This window comes from Desmodus rotundus, chromosome 1 (genome assembly GCF_022682495.2).
Source record: "Desmodus rotundus isolate HL8 chromosome 1, HLdesRot8A.1, whole genome shotgun sequence".
Classification (NCBI taxonomy): domain Eukaryota; kingdom Metazoa; phylum Chordata; class Mammalia; order Chiroptera; family Phyllostomidae; genus Desmodus; species Desmodus rotundus.
This window is the reverse complement of record NC_071387.1, coordinates 60,725,506-60,746,763: the sequence shown is the minus strand read 5'-3', so window position 1 is coordinate 60,746,763 and position 21,258 is coordinate 60,725,506. Positions and strand designations below refer to the sequence as shown.

Genomic DNA, 21,258 nt, shown 5'->3' with positions numbered 1-21,258 from the left:
TTTCTATGAAACGAAACAAAATGCCATCACAAAGATGATCTTGTTGTTATTATGGAGTGGATTAATTTCAGCACATGCATCTGAGTGCATGCTACTCTAGCATGCTGAGAAAGAACTCGCTGAAATTTGGGGGAAATCTTGTAAAGTAAGGCCTTCCTCGAAAACCTAGTATTGTGCAATGTGCCACTCTCCCCATTGCCAGGGAGTGGGAAGTAGTGTGTTATGGGTTTGTCCCTAGACAAGCAACCCAAGAACAGAACTAGAGAAAGCTGAGACACAGATGGCAAATGTCTGGGCTGTCCTTCCTGGCACAAGTGTGTTTGTGGCCGGCTCTGTCTCTCATGCAATGAATTCAGCTGGATGTGAGCCTGGTACATTTCAAATGATGGAGGGAACAGAGAAATTTGTTTCTCATAGAGAGTATGAAGTTCAGAAGGCAAAATAAGCTGCCAGAGAAACTTTCAGGCCCACACTACCCTGGAAATTGAGGATAATTCTGTTCAGCTAATGTGCAGATCCTCTTAGGCTCCACCCTATGGTATGTACTACTAAAGGGGCTAGAAGGGGTTTCTTTAAGGAAATCTTATAGATATTTTTCCCCTGAAATGGGTCCCAGGAGCAAAGAAAATTTTCACTGTAATTAGAGAATGTATTTTGCATTTGCATGGGGAAGAGGAGTCAGGCTTAATGTGAATGGTTCCAAAACACCTGTTGATGAACATCAGCAAGAGGCCAAGTTCGGCTCCATAGAAGGAAGAACTTTTTGGCAATTAAATCTACCCAGAACTGAAATGGGCTGGAGGCACTCCAGCAAAGGCTGACGGAGCACTTGTTGGTCATGTCTGAGAGAATCGTGCCTGAAAAAGTGTTGGGCTAGAAGCCTGAGGTGCTATTAAAACACTTGATGAGATAATAGGAAAAGTTTTAGTATCAAGGAAACACTGAAAGCAGACTTGAACCAGTTCTAAAATACCACATGAAAAGTAAAGCTAAACTGCTCTGTTTTCTCACTCCACCATCGCCCTCAAAAGCCCTGCCATTAACGTATGAGCTCATGCCAAGAAGATAGGGGCCATTCTGAGGACAGATCTTGCTTCCTGTGACTTCAGGAGCAGGCGGGTGGGAAGGAAGTCCAGAACCTAAGACCTAGGACCTAGAGGATAGTCAACAGGCAAGCTTCTAGTGGCTGGAAGCACACTATTTATTTGACCATGGTGGGATTCTTCCCATAGCTTATGCAGGTCTCCTCTGCTGCTTCATACTGCCATACAGAGAGTATAAGGGACTTGTTTAATCTGTAATAATAATTTCTCTGCTTTTTTTTAATTTCCCTGCTGGCTAATGAAGTTAAACAACTTGTCTTATGTTTATTGGCTATTTGGATATCCTCCTTTGTAAAGGGCCTATTAAAATCTCTTGCCTGTTTTTGTATTAGGTCTTTTTCTTATTGATTTGCTGAAGTTCTTTGTATATATTAGATATGAATTCTTTGTCAGACATAGGTGGTACAGATATTTCTTTCACTCTTTTTTTTTAATCTTAATATTTTCTGGTGAATGGAAGATCTTAACTTTAACACCATGCAATTTATCAGTATTTTCCGTTATGTTTAGTCTTTTTTGTAACATGTTTAAGAATGTTTGTGGAGCCCTGGCCAGTCTGGCTTGGTGGGTTGGAGTGTCATCCCGTGCACCAAAAGGTTGTGGGTTCAATTACCGGTCAGGGCACATACCTGGGTTGCATGTTCAATCCCCTTTCTGGGCACCTGCAGGAGGCAACCAATCAATGTTTCTCTCTCACATCAATCTCTTTCTCTGAGTAAGGAATAAATGGTTTTTTTAAAAAGAAAAAGAGAAAGAGTATTTTAAGGTCATGACTATATTCTCCAATTTTATCTTCAAGCTTTACCTTTTTACTTTTTTATCTTTCACATTTAATTTTTTTCTTTTTTAAAAATTGTATCCACCCCTGACTCCCCCACCTCCTTCCCCTTTGGCAACCATGAGCTTGTTGTCTATTTGTACAAATCTGTTTCTGCTTTGCTTTGTTTATTCATTTGTTTTATATTTTTTACTTTCCACTAATAAGTGAAATCATTAAGCATGTGTCTTTCTCTGTCTGACTTAGTTGACTTAACATAATACCCTCCAGGTCCATCCATGTTATCGCAAATGACAATATTTTATTCTTTTATATTGCTAAATAAAATTCCACTGCGTGTGCATATTCTATATTCATTCATCCGTATCGATAGACATTTATGTTGCTTCTATATCTTGGCTATTGTAAGTAAAACTGCAATGAACATAGGGGTACATATATTTTTTTTTCAAATAGTGTTTTTATTTTCTTTGGATAAATACCTAGAAGTGTAATTGCTGGGTCATATGGCAGCTCTATTTTTAAATTGTTGAGGAATCTCCATACTGATTTCCATAGTGGCTGCGCCAGTCTGCACTCCCACCAACAGTGCATGAGGGTTCCCTTTGCTTCACTTACTTGCCAGCATTTGTTATTTGTTGATTTTTTATGATAGCCATTCTAAAAAGTATGGGGTGATATCTCATTGTGATTTTGGTTTGTATTTTCCTGATGATTAGTGATGTTAAGCATCTTTCCATGTCTACTGGCCATCTGCAGGTCCTCTTTGGAGAAGTGTCTAGTCAGGTCCTCTGCCCATTTTTTAATTGGATTGCGTGTGTGTGTTAAGTTGTATGAGTTCCTTATTTATTTTGCATATTAACCCTTTACTGGATGTATCATTTGCAAATATCTTCTCCCATTCAGTAAGTTATCTCTTTGTTTATTGATGGTTTCCTTCCCTGTGCAAAATGTCTTATATGGCTGTACTTCCATTGGTTTATTCTTGCTTTTGTTGCTCTTGCTTGGGGAGACATATCCAAAAAGATAATGCGTAGACCAAAGGGTGCCAAAGACTTACTGCCTAGGTTTTTTTCTGATTTTATTGTTTCTGGCCTTAGGTGTAAGTTCTTTAATCCATTTTGGATTTCTTTTTTATATATGGTTTTAAGAAAATGGTTCACTTTCATTTTTATGCATGTATCTCTGCCAAGTTTTCCTAACACCACTTATTGAAGACACTGTCTTTACCCTGTCTATGTCCTTGCCTCCTTTGCCATAGATTAATGGATCATGTAAGTGAAGATTTATTTCAGGGCTCTCATTGTATTCCATTAGTCTGTATAAAATGGTGGCACAGAGCATTAAAGCATGGGGCTGCTAAGCATGAGGCCATTCGTGACCCCACCAAGCACATGTCCATGAAGCCAGTCCTACTTATGACGGATTCTGTTACACTTTTTGTGGTGACTTTGGGCTGCCCATCAGCCACCCGCTCTTCTGTAGTAGTAGCATTCTGACTGCACTGGGGGGTTACTTCTCCCCAGGGGTATATAGTCTCAGCACACCTATAAATCAAGTTGCCTCAACTTCTTCTAAGGGATAGGCACGTGATAAATTCAAGCTCTATTAGCTTCATTCTCCTCCCTCTCTTCCCTTCTCTTAAGACTTAGAGTCTTAAGAACAAAGACAGAAGAAAGCAGGAAAAACTTGGCATGCATTTGTTCATTAGCAATGCCCTCCAAGACTTGAGAGGTTCAGTACACCTCAGGTACACCAGTTCTTCCTCTGTTTTCAAGCCTAAATCTCTCTCTTTCTAGTTGATCCTGTGAGTGTCCCAATAGCTCTCCAATACATGTCCCTCCTGCTTGGGCAGCCACAATTTTTCTTTCTGTTGCCTGAAATCAAAGGACCCTATGGGTGATAGAGACGTCTCACAGGCTCACTGGACTTGAGTTCTTTGATTTAATTAGAATTATAGCATACATGCATTATTAAGTAAAGACTGCATAACAGAAAAGTACTTCACATATTATATTTTATTTAATCTTCACAATGAACCTTCACTGTCCCTACTTTGCAGATGACAAAAATGAGGTTCTGGAGATCAAATAAATTTCTGAACGTCCTCCAGTTTTTTAGTTATGGAACCAACATTCTCAAACTGAGTTTTTCTGACTCTCAAGACCATAGGTCACCACAATGTTTTATTGTTTTTGTACCCCCATTGTCTTGCATATTGCTAGGCACAACATATTCCTAATAAGGGTTAAATGTGTGAGTGGATAAATAAAAGAAGAAATAATCCTACCCACGTCTTTATCCAGTATGAGTTCATAACCAATACATAATGGCCTATAATTATAAAGTCAAGTTTTTATCTTTTGCCTCTGTCATCATAAAATTTTATTTGCCCTTTACTGCTCTACCAACATTGGCAGATACATTGCTTATTTCTAAAATTGGTTTAGTGTACCAATAATCTCAGTTTATTTCATGATATTTTAAGTGGCTATCTGTGGCTGCAACTTTCAGATCAGAGGCACAATTACCGGCACAAATACGTACCAGTTGTTGACTCTCCAGCTACAAACTGTGCAGCTCTAATTACGTTGCCCTATACTTTAATAGACACATTCTCTGATTATATGCCCTTTATCCAGAAGTATTTGCAAAATCAATAATGTGGAAGGTGCAAAAGTACACGGAGGTTGAAAAGTCTGACTAAAAATGTAATTGGGACATAGTGTAACAGCATTGAGGAAAACAAGAAAGACTAGTGGGTAGATAGAGCAATTTCAAATTCTTGGTGAGATCTATCTAATGTATAAACAGGAAATATATTTGGCAGGTAAAAACACAACCCATTATTTTTTTCCCCTTATGTGTGTCTAAACAATTCAATGTAAATAAGATGTTACTAAGCAAAGAACTAATCTTTACTGTTCTACGTTCAGGTTCAGAGGTAAAAAAAAAAATCAATTAATTACAAAAGCTTCCAAACAAAGCAAATAGCATTAAGCACAGTAATTATAAGATAAGCTCTGAAGCAATTTTCAGTTGATTGGGTGTGGGTGTGCAGAAGTAAACCTACAGTTTGCCTGCTGGTGCAAGAATGGCCCACATGCCAATTAGGAGTTATTGCTACTAATTATTAAAAGCATTTTTAAGAGTAATTGAGAATTAAATGCACCTGTATGATGGCTCATACCTGTGTTGTGGTGAGTTGCTCAGATTTTCCGTATCAATCATCCAAGGAAAGGCTCAGTGAGCTCGAGCCCGCTGTGACACCATGCATGGGAAGCCACATGACATGCTCACGGGTCCTCCACATGGGAGCTCTGTGAGGATTCAGTTTTCTACTCAAAAGTTTCTATGAGTAAATTCTTCCAGGCCCAGCGAATGAGGACACTAGTTGAAGGCATAATCCTTTCTTTCTGCCACTATTTATATCCTTATTGCCTCAAAATACTACTGAGAAAAGAAAGAAGTAAAGATAAAACTTAGCCTCATCAGAGATCACACTTCCCCACTTAAAAGCTATGCCAGGAGGACAACTTGAGAATAATAAAATCAGACTGGGATCCCAGTCTTACTGTTGACTATATGGTTGTGGGGATTTCACGGATGCTCTTGGTTTCAGCTCCTCTGTTTCCAAAGCAGGAATATGGATTCGCTGAGGGTTCTGTCCAGTAATGAAAGTCTGTGCTCCAATTGTACATGTTCATATTACATGAAGAACAAGAATTATTTACTATTGACTGACTGTTCCTTTGGTTTGGGACTTTTCCATGAGTTGTTCCAATTGTTGGCTGCACACTGCAATCACCAGGGGAGCTTTAAAGCTGTAATGGCATGGCCCAGTCTCCAGAGATTCTGGTTTATTTGGGCAGAGGTAGAATCAGGCATCAGTAGCCTTTCAAACTCTCTAGGTGATTCAGAGGTGCTTAGAGGGTTACCAACTACTCTATATGCTTAACTGACATTATCACTAGTTCTGATTTTTTTTTTAAATTCTATGAGGCATGGGTTTTATGCTCATTTTATAAATGAGGCAATAGATTCAGGTAGTTGAAATGTCTTTTACAACACAAATATAGTAGAGACAGAGTTGTAATCCAAAGATCCTATGTTTTGTTAACCTTAAATAAATTGTTTAAGTTGTTGGTTGACATTCTGGTGTTTCTTCTCTTTGGTTACTATTTGCATTATCAAAGTACACTTTCTTATATGCCTTTTATTTACATTTCCTTTTAGTCCTTGGATTTTTAAATGGAATGCTATACCAAATTAGGGACATGAACTTTCTTGTTATTCCCATGAAAGATGCATTTGTACACTGGAAACAAAATGTGGGAAGTCCAAGTGGTGACGTTCTGGGCAGTCACAGAGAGCCAGCACTTTCAGTAGCTGACTGAGCCTGAAGAAACACCCAGTCGCAAGGAGAGATGTTAGCGACTCAGCTATCTCATACTAAAACAAAGTACTCAAGGCAATGGCGGAGAGGACCAAACCAGTGAATAGAAAAGGAGGAACATTTCTTTTACTGTGTCTCTGCTTCAGGCCTTTTAGGCTTTCTTTGTGTTTTGTTCCTGTTACGGCAGTCACCTCTATTTCTAAAGATTATCTCACGGGCCCCAGGACATGCTTACCCCTCATTTAGTTATTCCCTCCACTGGAAATCTAATTACCTTTTCAAAAGGTAAGAAGCAGTTTATGTAACAATGTAATTTTATTTACCATCTTAATCCTCTACAGACAAGGTAAAGAAAAGGAGCATTATACACACACGTACTTGTTGTGAATTTACTGTCTGGTATATCACTAAAGCTTAAGGAAACAAATAACAAAAAAGATCAAAAACCACACAACAAACACAGAATTCACTACTCTCCTCTTTACTGGAAGTCCCACTACCTACCAATTCACACCCCAACTGCCAAACCCCTCACCTGAAAGCAAGAAGGAATTATATTTTCACTCCAGAATATAATTGGCAGATCCATATTTTGTTTTTGCTTGTTTTTTTTTTCTTTCAGCAAAATCAATGTGCCTTCTTTCTGACTTTTTCTGCCAAACATATCAGATTGTGTGAGGTTTATGGATACACAATAAATCCTGGGCAACCTGAAAGCCAGGGAGACTACACGGAGATGATGAAAAAAAAACACGTTATGGAGAAAGCATGAGTGAATAATAGAAGACAGATTTGAGATAATTATTGGAGAGATGACAGAGAACATCACCATGATTTGTTTTGCCAGGTTGTCATTTCAAAGATAATGAAGAACTATTAAATCGATTTCTTTTTTTTTTCAGGGAAATGAGTACACAAATATTAAAGAATAAATGAAAGGAATACACAGATACTAATTATAAATACTAATTAGGATAAGTTGGAGTCGCTAGCTAGTTCCTGCAACACTAGAAATATTCATTATGCAAATCCATAAACTCTACCCAATGGCTTTATAGATCACTTGCATGAGGTCCAGAGCTATTGCCCAGAAACTCGATGGTGGCTCAACGTGGTTGGGGGTCGTGTTGTTGCCAATTTAACTAGTGTTAAATTAGTGGGTACTTAACTGTCACTAAACCAATTTAGGGCTCAAAGCACCAAAGTATCATTTTTACTAATATTTTAGTGAAAGTGAGGAATTATCCCCCCCCCCACCCCCCCCCCCCCCACGCCGTACTGCGGAGCCGGAGCCACACCACCGTTTTCGCGTCTGCAGTAATGAAACTTACATTAGCAAAAGTGGGCTGGTTGCCTGCCACGGAATAAAATAATCTCCTTAAGAACTGGGTATCCTGCTGTATTTTATTGCCATAAAACCATTTTGACATCCCTCTTCACTGAATGAGATTTTTTTAAATTCTTAAATCTTGAGCCAAATGAGTGTAACCCATCCAACGTTTCATGGAAGACTTTCACTGTAAGATTATTGCACTGAACTCCCAACTTTTTGTTTTAGGGGGAAAAAAACATATTCCTCTACCAACATGAAACATAAACAACTTCAAATTCAGGAAGGTTTACAAATGCCACAACACAGTTATCTACCAGCAAACATATTATTTCTTTGTTTCGTAGGACACCAAAGATGAATTATTCATGAGACCCCATTTCATATGCGTATTGTGTCTGGTGGCTGAGTCTCCGCCTGCTCAGCCCCAGGAAAGCGCGGGCACTTCGCTACGGGCGCAGTGCTCTGTGCCATCCAGGGACCAGCCGTGTGCTCTCGAGTTACTGGAGCAGCTCAAGCAGTTCCAGTGGCCTCAGCTGTGGAGACAGCTGTTTGTCCACCCTCTGTGATGGCAGAAATGTGTGGTGAGCTTCTCCCTAACAGCATGCCCCTCACCACATACCCCCTCCCCCACACAAACAACTCCCATGCCATGCATCATACACACAACAGCATCAAAGGGGTGCAATGAAACCGCATGACCTCGGGACCAGAATGAGCAACGCAGCACAGTTTAGAATGGCTCTTTATCTTGTATGCAAAATATTGGAGCAGGCTGTATCCTCCAAAACGAAACCTTTCTTGTAACTTAGGTGTTAGAAGATTTGTGCATGAGTGAAATTCAAAATGATTTATTGTTTAGTTATTGCCTTATTTACTTACTTAATAGATTGATTGATGTGCCAGGATCCCACAGACTCCAGAAGCTATTTTTTTTTAAAGATTGTTTTAAAGGAAAAAGATTGCAAATAGGAGTTTCACTAACACAGTACGTCGCCCCCTCCTTATTGGTTTGTATTCTTAATGAGTTCCTTTTGGCTCTTGCTTACTACCTGCCTATGGCTATTCATTGACACAAAATACCGCACCTTGCACACAGTGAGGAGGGGTGGGATAAGAGAATAAAATATTAGGTGCAGAAGAGCAAACCATGGGGAGAAAATCTGGATCAAACCCCAGAGTTTCAGCCACTATAAGCATCTATAGAAGGGAATCTCGTGCACGATGCTTGGGCCAAAAGTGGTAGAGCCACACCACAACAACGGGCGTCATTAGAATTCCATCTGGTGGCATTTATCTGCAGGGGAGGGGCTGCGGAGAAGTCCCACACTTGAATTCCTCTTGTAGACCTTGATGGTCTGTTTATCGTATGGACACTGAACTTACTTTCATTTTGTAAGAACATGCTACGGCAGAATTAATCAATGTAGTAAAAGAAAATGCTCTACAAACATTGAAGGGATGGTTACAAGAAAATTTCCACAAACCTCTTACTGGCACATCTCCTGAATTGTATTTATTACTTTATGAGGAAGTCTAATATTTTCACTGGTTTGGTGAATAGGGGCCAAATCAGGAAAGAGGTTGGTTTGTTCATACAAATTGCTTGTTGAATTTGTGCAGAACTCTTATTCACTCTGTGTTCTCTGCATGTGATATTTACGTAAGGTCTCTGTAACCTCTCTTCCAAAAGAACTCTAATTTGACATAATGCAATGTAGAATGGCACCAGTCATCGGGCTTGCATCAAAAATGCATTTTATTTGGATTCAATTCAGACTCTTAACGAACTGGTTCCTGTAAATGCAGCAGATGGGAGTGAGGCGAACGGGAGCGTGTGTGCGGCCTCACACCCAGCATCCACTCCTGCTTCCCTGTGCTAAAGCCTTTCCTGAGTTAGTTGGTTAGTTAGTTAGCTAATTAGTTAGGCGCATTCCAGCTGAAACTTTTAATTACAATGAAAATATTTATTCTGTGAATCCACCACACTGAGGCATGAAAAGCTACAGTCCAGCCAAGGCAAGTAAATTCTGTCTTTAGCTTCCTCTCTCCTGATGGTTAATGTGGTGGACGCTGCCAGAAGATGGTCCAATGGTTAACAAGCCTGGCAAAGCTGTGGCCAGACCCTCTTTTCTAAAGGTCAATTAACAATGCTAGTTGCACTGTAAACAGAATTCTCCACAGAAGAATGCCAGGCAGTGCCCAGAGTGGTCTCCTTAATACAAAATATCAATTTGATTTTCCTCAGGAGATTCACTCTCCTTTTGCAATGCAAATATTTTCAAGTGTACTAAACACGTTTTAGCACCTCAACATAGGCACTAAAACTATTTGCATGCAAAATTACCCAGAGTAGGCAGACAGGCACAAGCTTATGCTAGCACCATATGTGCTAAAGTATTTGAGCCAGGAAACAACTAGTATCTGGACGTTATTTACAATTTAAATTTAATTTTACATTATTATTCAAACGAGAGCTTATATATAAAGTCCCTATTAAAATTAATGTTTCACATGGAACAAAATTTCAGCTAAAATTGTACATTTAATAGTGCTGGGTGCTTTTGTTCCAGCTACTTAAACCACTCAAGGAAAGCATACAGTGGCTTTGTTCCGTGTGTTCCAACTCTACCTGCGTGAATGGTTTAAGTTGTCTCTCTAACGACTCCTCTCGGAAAGAGCAGCAAAATTAATGTCCATTGGAAGGCCCAGAAATCAATACAAAACATAAACCAAGACTAACACATAGAAAAGCGTAGCTATTTGAGGAAATACACACTACTTGGAAATAACACACAGCATTGTCCACATTCAGATAAAAAGCACTTTTCTTTTCCAAAAGCTCCATTTGATGTTTTGTGAACACAGGAAGTGACTTTGGTTTAGCGTGTTGTTTGCACATTGCAATGTGACACATCGTCCCAAGAAAGCAGCATTTCTTTATGTACACAGGAATACAACCCTGTTTTTATACTTCCGTCATGCTTTCCGTGTACCTTAAGGAAGAAATCTGAAATCCATGGGCAACGGCTGGGTGGTGTATTTGACCATCATTTGTCAGTGCCTATCAAGAAAGAACACTGCTTTCTTCTTTATCTTGCCAAGTAACTTTCCATTTCAAGTTTGTGAAGATTTCATGCCTTTAATGCCATTGGTTTAAATGTGTAGTAGTTTATTTTTACATTCATCTTAGTAGAAAGTTTTCAATCAGAATGATTATTTGTAACTCTTTTCAACCTTCCTCTTACCTAGAGAGTAGCTGGTAGATCTTTCAGAGACCCGTGGAAAAGTGGGGCTATCAGGGAAATCACTTCCCCTGCTCCCTGTCTGGGTGTTCGCAGAGCGTTGCCACTGCCGGTGGGGTGCACATTGTATGTTTCTGTCTGATGAGAGGAGAAGATAGCACTTTAGTGAGGTATTTGGAAATCATTCCATAGTAATCCACTTTAACTGATATTAAAGTACAAAGAAGAAAAGTACCATTTAAATACCAAACTGTGAAACAAGTTCTTCAAAATCCACAGCTATTATAATGAATTTGGGGTTGAGGGAATATAGGAAAAATCAACATTCTATATTTTATCACAAGGGCAGCATCAAATATACCCAAAATATTAACTACAGAAATTTCTTCCCCTTAGATTAAAGGCCTTTAATTTATTGTAAACCAAGCATATATAATTTTTCTTTGATACTTCAAGTATTATTGTAAGTCAAACAGGTTTTCTTTCTTTCCTTTCCCCTTCTTTCTTTCTGTCTTTTTTTTTTTAAGGGCAGGAGGAAGAAATTGCTTGCTTTCTTGACTTACAACCCGCCTTAGAAATCTTGAATCATTGCCTAGGTGCATGAACTCAGTTCTGAGCTGCTTTAATTTATAGCAGCCAACGTCTCTATAACATAAGCTCTCTAAAAGAGGCCCACAGAAGACCCAGAAATCTGTGGTTGTGTAGAAAGCTTAATGGGAATGGAAAATCTCCACGCTTACACGTCTATCCTTGCATATTAATATCATTACATTTAAACGGTGGTTTGATTTCAAACATTGAATTAATTAACAAGGGAACTTCCAGGTCGAGTTATAATGTGAAATCAAATGCCAACAGCTCCTTCTGCTGGCTACTAGAAGAAAATATTTAGTCTCAATCAATGAAAAAAAAAATTGCTGTTTATTTAAGAAGCATCTTCACCAAATTAAAAATTTTGAAAAACATCTAAGCTTGTTGGGAAACTTGAAAGATGCTTACTCGTAGTAACAGAAACAAAAATACTAAGAATTATAGAAATAGAAGTTGACAGTCATGTAAATTTTCTACCATCAATAAATGATCCCTGCCTCCACTAAAAATATCTGATCGTTCTCGTGACTAGCAACCTCTATTATACAGAGTTTGGGTTAAAATTAAAATATAATCAAGGTTAGGTTTAAGGTTATGCTTTCTCAAATAAGATACAAATATTAAATTTATATTCTGGTAGTTGAGAAATCAACACAAGTATTGAATTTTCATGACAACTTTTTCTCTCTTGCTGAGTTATAAAAACGGACAAAAGGGTTGTAGACGGGGCTGGGCAGGGACCCGGGCTTGTAGGCGAGGCCAGACAGCTTTGGTGGCTCCCAGGCTGGTTCAGGTTTCTGGGGCCAGCAGGCCATGATCTTGCTGGAGGCGAACAACCTCACTCTCGAGGAGATGCTTATGCTCAACTGTGAGATCGTCACTGCCGGAAACAAACGAGAAGCAGAACTAATACTTTCATATTTTTTATAAAAGATTTTATTTATTTACTTTTAGAGAGAGGGGAAGGGAGGGAGAAAAAGAGGGAAACATCAATGTGTGGTTGCCTCTTGAGTGCCCCCTACTGGGGACCAGACCCACAACCCAGGCATGCGCCCTGAGTGGGAATCGAAGCAGTGACCCTTTGGTTGGCAGGCCAGCACTCAATCCACTGAGCTGTACCAGCCAGGACAATATTTTCAGATGTTGACGGGGTCCTCTATCATGTTTCAAATCCTAATGGAGACCAAACAAAAGCAATGGTCAGTATTTGTTTGAAATTCTACAAGAAACTTCAGGCATATGGTGCTAATGAGTTTCTAGAGAGAATGTACAGGAGTTTCTTAGTAAAACCAGAATCAGGATACAATGTCTCTTTGCTCTACAACCTTGAAAATCTGCCCGCATCCAAGGATTCCATTGTGCATCAAGCTGGCATGTTTAAACAAAATTGTTTTGCCTCTGTCTTTGAGAAATATTGCCAGTTCCAAGGAGAGGGCAAGGAAGGAGAGAACAGGACAGTTATCCATCCTGGAGATGATAGGACCATGTGTGCTGAGTCTAAAAAGACAGAGCACAGTGGTCTTCAGCACAGTGGAGACAATGATGTGGTCATTAGAAAGGCGCTCATGCAGGAGTTCAAAGAAAGACACAGAGCCCGCCTCACAGTCCCACAGGTCCTCCTTAGCCACAGAGAGCCTCCTCTGGAGCTGCAAGACACTGATGCTGCTGTGGGTGACAACATTGGCCACATTACCTTTGTGCTGTTCCCTTGCCACACCAACATCAGTGCTCAAGACACACTATCCACCTGACCCACACGTGCCAGGACTACCCGCACTACCACACACACCAAGTGCCCTAAGGTCTATAGTCACATGTGTGTGTGGGTAACAACATCCGCCCTCCTAAAGGTGCTGAAACATGCAGATGCTGAGAAGAAATTAAAACAATCACAGGGGAGACCTTTTCAACCCACTAACTCAGAACAGGAAGAGGAAGCTGCTGGCAACTGAAGGCCAGAACACTTGCTACTGGATAATCATAGCTTTTAATGTTGCAATTCTTCAGTTTCTTAAGAGCTTCTCCATTTGGGGTCCATTTTGTACACGTTTGGAAAATAATCAGCAGAAATGAGCTGTGCTTGCAAAGACTTCATAGTTCCCAAGAATAAGAAAAAGAAAAAGAGAGAGAGACAGAGAGCAGGGGTGGGAGGGAGGGAAGGGAAGGAGGTAGGAAAGAAAGGAAAGAGAAGGAGGAAAGAAAGATGAAGGAAGGGAGGGAGGGAGGGAGAGAAGGGAAGGGGAGGGAAGGGAAGGGAAGAGATATCCACTTGATCAACTTAATCCCTGTTCTTTATCTTCTCTCCCTCACTCCCCTTCCCATCCACCCCCCTTCCAAACTGTTTTGCTTTGCAGTATGTTACTGGTAAAGAGTTGCAGGATAATGCAATCCTAACTTGTTTCCTCCTAAGTATTTAAGTTCAAAGCTCCTGTATATAAAGAAATACAGTTGAGGTCATTAATTTAAAAAAATCTTTCTATCTTAAAAAATATATATTTAAAATTTTATTTCAATGAGGATAAATGGATAGCTTTTAACTTGTATAGAGTTTGGAGGCAAAGAATGTCAGCTTCTTTTATTTAAATTCTAACATTTGATGTAACAAGTAGTTTAATTAATTAGGGTAATATAAGTAAAAAGCATAATAAACATTTTTCTCCCCAACTCCCTGCCTTATCCTCCATGGAGACCACTGTCCTCCACCCCCCGAAACAATCAATCTATTTGGTTTTACTCATTTGGGGCTGTCTCTGCCTCAAGCTCCCCCCAGCTCTCCACAACTCTGGGCCTCGTTTTCATGTAGCCGTATTCCATGAGCATAAATGGAAAATGTAACGGCACACTCAGAGGTCTTCAAATCCCACTCATTCCAACAAGCGCGACCTGACAAGGGTGATATGATAGGCTCGTGTGAGAGGTTTTAGAACTTTGACATAAACGCACTGTGAAGGAAACCCTTTCTTCTTTCGAGAGGATGAAACACCGCTCTGCAGGGACATCAGCGTCCCATTCTGTGGATGTGTCTCAGCAGTGTGGTCTCCGCCTCCTCCCACGGGCTGCTTACTCTATGAACTTTGAAAACCAATGTGCAATTTTTGAAAGCTTACTAAGGTAGAGTAATTCTTTTACTCTTTCTCATTCTGCCCCTACACCCCCCTCCCTCCATAACACAGACATACTGCCACATCATTCTTATATATACCTTTGGGAAGTGAACCATTTCTGTTAAAAGAAACTTCCCACATCTTAAACTCGATATTTTAACTTAGGAAGTCACACTTATTTCCTAAAGCGTCCATAATTGGTGTCAAAGCCACAGAAAATCGTTTTAGGACAAGTTCTTCTATGTTTAACAATAGAATTATTGGTGAATTACAGTACACACCGGCATGCAATACTTTCAGGGATTCTCTTTTATTTTGTTAATTCTCTTAAAACGCTAATTTTCTTTTAGAGATTGAATTTCTGAAACATTAAGTTTAAAAAATGGCTTTGGGTCAGACAGTTCTAGATTCAAACCCATGTCATTTATGAACCGTCACTTAAACTCAGTGGGCCTAAATTTCCTCATTTGTAAAAAGGAAATAACACACTTCCGCCTCACTGGACGGCTTTCTGAGTTGCCATGAGACAACATGTGTAACACGCTGTGACAGGATGCCTGGTATATAGCTAACCACCAGTGTTGCCTCTGTTGCTTACTAAACAAGAATTTTTATGTGAATGAAACAATATAACGTTATTTCCTGAAAAAAAATGCCATCATAGTCATCAAGGGAGCTCCGAATACTGATGACTTTGATTAGAAAACTAACAAGTAAATATTATCTGAAACAAGGATTCAGATTTGGTGGGTGAAGTGGTTATGCTTCTTACCTGAGAGTGAGCAGCAGGGTTCTTCCCTGTGGTGGGAGAGATGTGTTTACAATGGGGCAGCGAGTTGGAACCTAGAACCGGAAAATAAAGTGTCCTTATGGAGAGCAGGACCAGTAAAATGACATCGGTCCGATCAAGATAGAATAAAGAATATGAAACAAAGTGGGGTCATTTATGTCAATGAAGATGGCTGTCAGTCAGTCATGTCACTTCGGTTCAAGAGGAAAATGACCTAAGTCAGAGAAAACACATCCTGCAAGGAGACATATCTGCCCACGGGCACAGAGCAGACACATCTGGCAAGGAGACCCACTTAAGATACCTGCACACGTGGTCAGAGCAGCTGTGTCTGTGGAGCAGGACCACCCAGAGATAGGCTCCTGGGCAAATTCCCTACTTGGCATTGGGGTGCCAAGACATTTATCAAAAAGACCCAGAAGGGTGGAGTACTCCAGTTTCAAGGTATAACTGAAGCTGGCTCCAGACCACTGCCGAGATAGCCAAGCTCAACGCACCAGAGTGCTGCTCCACGCCATGCTGATCTCCCTGGGCATTGGCCACCAGAGGCTCTGCCCGGCTGGACTGAGGACTTCATCTGCCCCACTGCCCACCCAGCTCTGGAGATCCTTCCTTGCATGACGCTGACAACTCCTTTGCCCACCCTGCTGTCTCCCAGACCTGCAGACTGAGACTCTGGGACTCCGGTTCATTACCCCCATTGATTGCTGTGTGTGTTATATTCCTCTTAGATTGTTAGAGTGTGAGTAGGGTATTGATGTATGTTGATGTTCTACTTTGAGTGAACCTGCATTCAATAAAACCTGAGTGAATAGCATAGTTACTGTGTGTGACTCTTGTCTATTCCTTGGCACCCAGCTGCTCAGCAGGCAGCCAGCCGAGCAGTTGTCCAGCTGACTTACAGGAAAGATGGTATCATGAACATATGTTTGTGACAGTCCTTAATGGGTCATCCAGAGAGAACATCTATGGGACAATGTGTCAATGCAAGAGTATGAATAATGGGGAGAAGCAGGTGAGAACTGAGGCTCTAGAAGTGGATTCATCTTCTTTCAATCTTACCTCTGGTGAGTTCCATCTCTATGACCTTGGCTCTTGCCCTCACTTCCTCTGAGCTTCATTGTCCGATTCTGCAAAACGAGGATACTATCTAACTCACAGAGCTGAGCGAGAATTTGTGGTCATGGATTATTATACAATATCCTGTATATTCTGGATTCTTCCTTCCTCTTCATTAGCCAACCTGGCCTTCTTGAAGCCTGAGCCCCTCATTCTTGCCACGTTTTCTCACACCGAGTTATCTATTTAATGCCTACTCCACCATTACATCTTAGCTCAGCCATTACTTCCTTATGAAAAACATCCTTGATCTTGCTGAGCAGGCCAAGTTCTCTCTTTGTGTTCTTCAACCGCCTTAGAGTTATCCTTCCTTCTGGCACTTGTCGTGGATTTCTTTTGATTGACTGCTTCCCTACCAGAGTATGAGCTACCTAAGGGCAGGAAGTGTTTGTTATTGTTCCCCATTGTATCGTCATTTCCTGGCAAAGAATAGGTACCTGATTATCATTGAACAAATAAGCAGAAACCCAAACATAAAAGGTACTTGGAAAATGGTAGTTATTACCATAATACCTCAGTATCAAAGGGACCTTAGAGGTCCTCTAAACATTAGTCCAAACCACTTTCCCTTCAAATATTTCTCTAGCAGTTTCCCACACTATTAAGATCAGTGAGCAAAGAATCAAGACTTCAGAATCAATGGATGCCCATTAAAATCGACATGTGCTCTCCAGGGCCATCTGCACTTCCCTTGGTTGTCCTGAATCGCACACCCTATTGTAATTAAAACAATGTTTTAGCTGCAAAGAGCTATGACTGTGATGACAGTCATTCTCAACCATGTTCTCCAGTGAGGGATTTTAGGCAGTGATGGGACTGGAAATTATTTACTTTGGGTGGAGAATCCTGCTGGGATTTCTGTGCAACTTTATATATTGTCAGATTCTGTACAGATTTGTGGAGCTGGGAGGTCCCAGAACTTCATTTTCAGATGTTCCTCCATCTTCTTTTTGTATATTTACTCCACTTCCCAACCCCCTTAAAATTCTGTCACCAGGTAGAAATGGCAATAATGCCGGGGAAATATTTAATGTCATAATAAAAGTTGCTGAAAGTGTGGTAACACAAGAAAGGAGGTGTAGCGGTAAAACTGTAGAAACATTTAAAAAATTTTCCCACCCATTAAAAAAATAATAACCTATGGAGACTTGAAGGGCAGGAAATGCTGCCACTTTATTTCCTTTTTAGTCGAATGCCTTTACAAGGGGCCTATCCCTTTAACCTGTATTATTACCATTGATCCCTCAGGGCCTAACACAATTTCCATCTCCTCCCTGGTCTGACTGCCCCAGGGCACTCTGACCTTTTCTGAATTCCCGTTATGTCTCTTTGCAGGTTTGACTCTTTCGGTAATTGTTTCTGATGTTTATTTTTCTCTCTCAACTACCTTGGAAGGTATAGACACTGAGACTGGCAACAGTCCTTGCAGGGGACAAGATGAGAAAGAGCGACTATGCAAGTCTCGGTTGGAATCCCATTTATTGAACCTCGCTAACAATGAAAAGCTCAGTCAGGATCTAGACCAGGAGGAGGGAAAACCTTACCTTACCAAGTTACTGTTGGAATTAAAATAGAGTAAAATGTAGTTATCTAGTAGCAGTTTATCTTTTTATGCTTCTCCCCATCAAGTCAATAGTTACAAATTTTTTATAGTTAAATCCAGTACATTTTAATAAAGCTTTTATATTTGTGTTCTTTCTGATTAGGAAGCAAATTCTTTTAGAAAATCTAAACAATTCAGAAAAGTAGAGTAGAAAAAACTGCAATTACCGGTTGCTGTATTTGAGGGCCTACTGTGGGCAGGACTGTGCTGTATATTTATATTATCTCTTTTAATTTGGATAGCAACCCAGGAGGTAGACACTAATATTAATCCCATTTTACATGGGATACAGCAAAGGCAAAGGGTGCCGATGGGAACACAATGAGTGATGAACTTGGAAATCAAATTCAGTTGTTCAATTCATAGAACAACCGCCATGATAGGGTGGTTCCCTAAATTAGCCAGAAAGTGACCGTTTGCCATCATAAAGGAAAAACTCCTGCTATTAATATATTGTGAATTCAATCATATTTTCTTCCAATTATACACTCACACACACAGTTATGCAGTATTTTTTAAATAGGAGTTGGGATCATAATGTATACACCGTTTTTCATTAACATATTTTTGACAATTTAATGGCACAAAAATTCTTTGCATATATGATTTTAGTAGTGACTACATATGCAATTTTCTCCTCAATGAACTGTTATTCTCTGGTTGGACTTTGAAATGATTCCCAAACGTTAGTATATCATTTTCCCCCAGGTTACATTGTCCACACATTAGGATTATGCACATTATAATTTTCAATATGTAAATTACTTAACATAGTAAGGAGATAATTATGTAAAATCCCAGATGTACCATTTTTGACTCAGACTTTGTAAGAAAAAGGCTTTTATAATCATTTCCCACTCCATTCCATCATGTCACCTTATTTTTGCATAATGTGAAAAAAAGACAACCCAGTTAATCTAATTCTGCCTACTTTACCAAAATGCATTACCCAAGTGCCTGTAAGTCAAGAATGAACCCTTCTGTATTATTTCAATAGGTTTGGTCACTGGTCGAACAATGGCGCTGTGACATGACAGAGAACAGCTGGAGCTGGAGGCAAAGGTCTGAGATTCTAATCACAGTCACTACTTATCACTGTGACTATAGTTTGAGCAAGGAAATTGATCTTTGTAAGCTTCAGTTTCCTTAATGTGAATTATAGTAGCGATATTTTCTCTAGTGTCTTATAGGGTGGCGATGAGAATTAAACGCTAGAAATTCTGTACAAGCTACATTTTAGTAGTAGTGGTGGTGGTAAACTAGACTGGTCTAAACAACCGCACCCTCACTCAGAAATAAAATCGCAGAAAAATTATGCATCCTTTTCAATGCATAGAAGTGTCTGCAAAATTCACAGGGGCTCTATTTGTTTTGGGAAAAATATTAAAGCATCATTTTGTTCCATGGAAGAGACTAATATATCAAGAATGAAAGCTAATTTTAAATTTAACTCTGCATTTCTAAATATGCTTGACTTTTTTTTTCTCCCATTGATTTCTACTGGAAACTTATAACTACTTCTGTATTTCTAACGATCCCTCCTTTTCCTGTTCTTGGGTCCATAACACAAAGCCTCCTGCCCTTTAGAATACAGAATATACAAGAAGTGACCAAAGTTCTTCCTCCGAATGCAGGCCTGGTGTTTCTCTGGTTGTGGCTTGTGTAGGTTCTTTTTGTGGCTTGCAGAAGAATGTCTTGCCCAGAAAACAGAAGACCTTCAAGCAGGTTCTTAGCGCGGGTGGGCTGGGACCTGACTTCACCTCATAGTCACTTTCATGGTCACGCCTGGTCTTACTACCTGTATGTCGGCCTATCATATAAGTGGCCACATTGCATAAAAGTCTGGTGAAGGGCAAGCCCTGTCATTAGTGTGGGTTTCTAAGACCCTCTCATAAAAACCTTTAATCAGAGAATCGTACCAAAACTGACATGTTAGCTGTAGATTCTAGTCTCTTATTTTTTTTTTCTGAGAATTTCCTTGTTGCATTATTTTTGTCTTCTCCGTGATTTTGTGGAATACATTTCTCAAGGAGTTGAAATTTCTCTTAGTATTATCAGCTTGCCAATCTGGGCCAAGATAGTGTGATTTGGGCATCATTGCTTTCTTTATATAACTTTCCCCTGCATTTTATTTTAAAAGAGTTTGTATCATGGTGGATGTGGTTCTATCAGGCATATATTTCCAAATGACAGACTGCTAAAAAGACCTTACTTGTTTTTTTAATCCTCACCTGAGGATTGATTTTGCTCACACGCTCATTGATTTTAGAGAGAGGGGGAGGGAAGGAAAGACAAAGGGAGAGAAACACAGATGTGAGAGAGAAACATGGATCAGTTGCCCCTTGTACTCGCCCCAACTCGGGACCGAACCTGCAACCTAGGTGTGTGTCCTGATGGGGAATCCAACCTGTGACCTTTTGGTTTATGGGATGACACTGCAACCAACTAAGCCACACTGGCCAGGGCAGAAAAGAGAGAGATGGGGAGAAAGGAAGGGGAAGAGAGAAGGGGGGTGGAGGGAAAGGAGGAAACAGGAGAAGAGGGAGAGGGGGAGGAGAAAGAGAGAGATATCTTACTTTCCCCTTTCTTTTGCTCTTAAACATTTCATCTTTCCTTGTAAGCAGGCTCTTGAAAAGTGTATCTGACTTTTTAAAGTCAAAACTGTTAGCAGCAGCTTCCCTGCCTCTATAATAATGGACCTGTAATTTTTAAACTCAAGCCTGAAATCCCAAAGAAATGTTTTCCTTATACCTTGTGTTATATGTGTGGTAGGTAGTATGATTCCTGCATCAAGAAGTAAATAATAATTATGGTCTCCTTCTGTAATATAAATATTTACATAAAATAAAGAGTGAAAAGCAAAAGAAGAAGATCTTGTTAGGGTTGAATTTCCATTTAGTTCACAGTTAACATGCCAACTGTGGGTTATAACCCACCTCTTCAAGGGAATTTCAAGTCCTGTGTTTACTTGCCCTCAAACTTCGTGACATCACTATTCAGCCTTCTGTTCTGTTTAAATGAGAAGACAGTCAAATAAAAACTGTTAAGGCAACATTTATTGGACAAACATATTTAAATATAGTATACCATCTACCTCTTCTCCCTTGCTTAAAAGATCCTCCAGCCTGCCATGCTTAAGAAATTGTACCGAGGTACTCATGTGTTATATGAAGGAAGAAGCAGGAAAGTGGTGTGATGG

The 21,258-nt window shown here is 39.9% G+C and overlaps 1 long non-coding RNA gene and 1 pseudogene across 1 annotated transcript in view; one reads left to right on the top strand and one right to left on the bottom strand.

Annotated features, from left to right (window-relative positions):
* Positions 1-21,258, bottom strand: part of LOC139440938 (uncharacterized) — a 145,764-nt gene that overhangs the window by 13,440 nt on the left and 111,066 nt on the right. The window contains exons 3-5 of the long non-coding RNA XR_011651269.1: positions 16,400-16,467; positions 15,320-15,390; positions 10,856-10,990 (exon numbers count right to left, since the gene is read on the bottom strand). This is a non-coding gene — a long non-coding RNA (uncharacterized lncRNA). The remainder of the gene's footprint in view (positions 1-10,855; positions 10,991-15,319; positions 15,391-16,399; positions 16,468-21,258) is intronic.
* On the top strand, positions 12,257-13,361 carry LOC112302813 (actin-related protein 2/3 complex subunit 2 pseudogene; annotated as a pseudogene).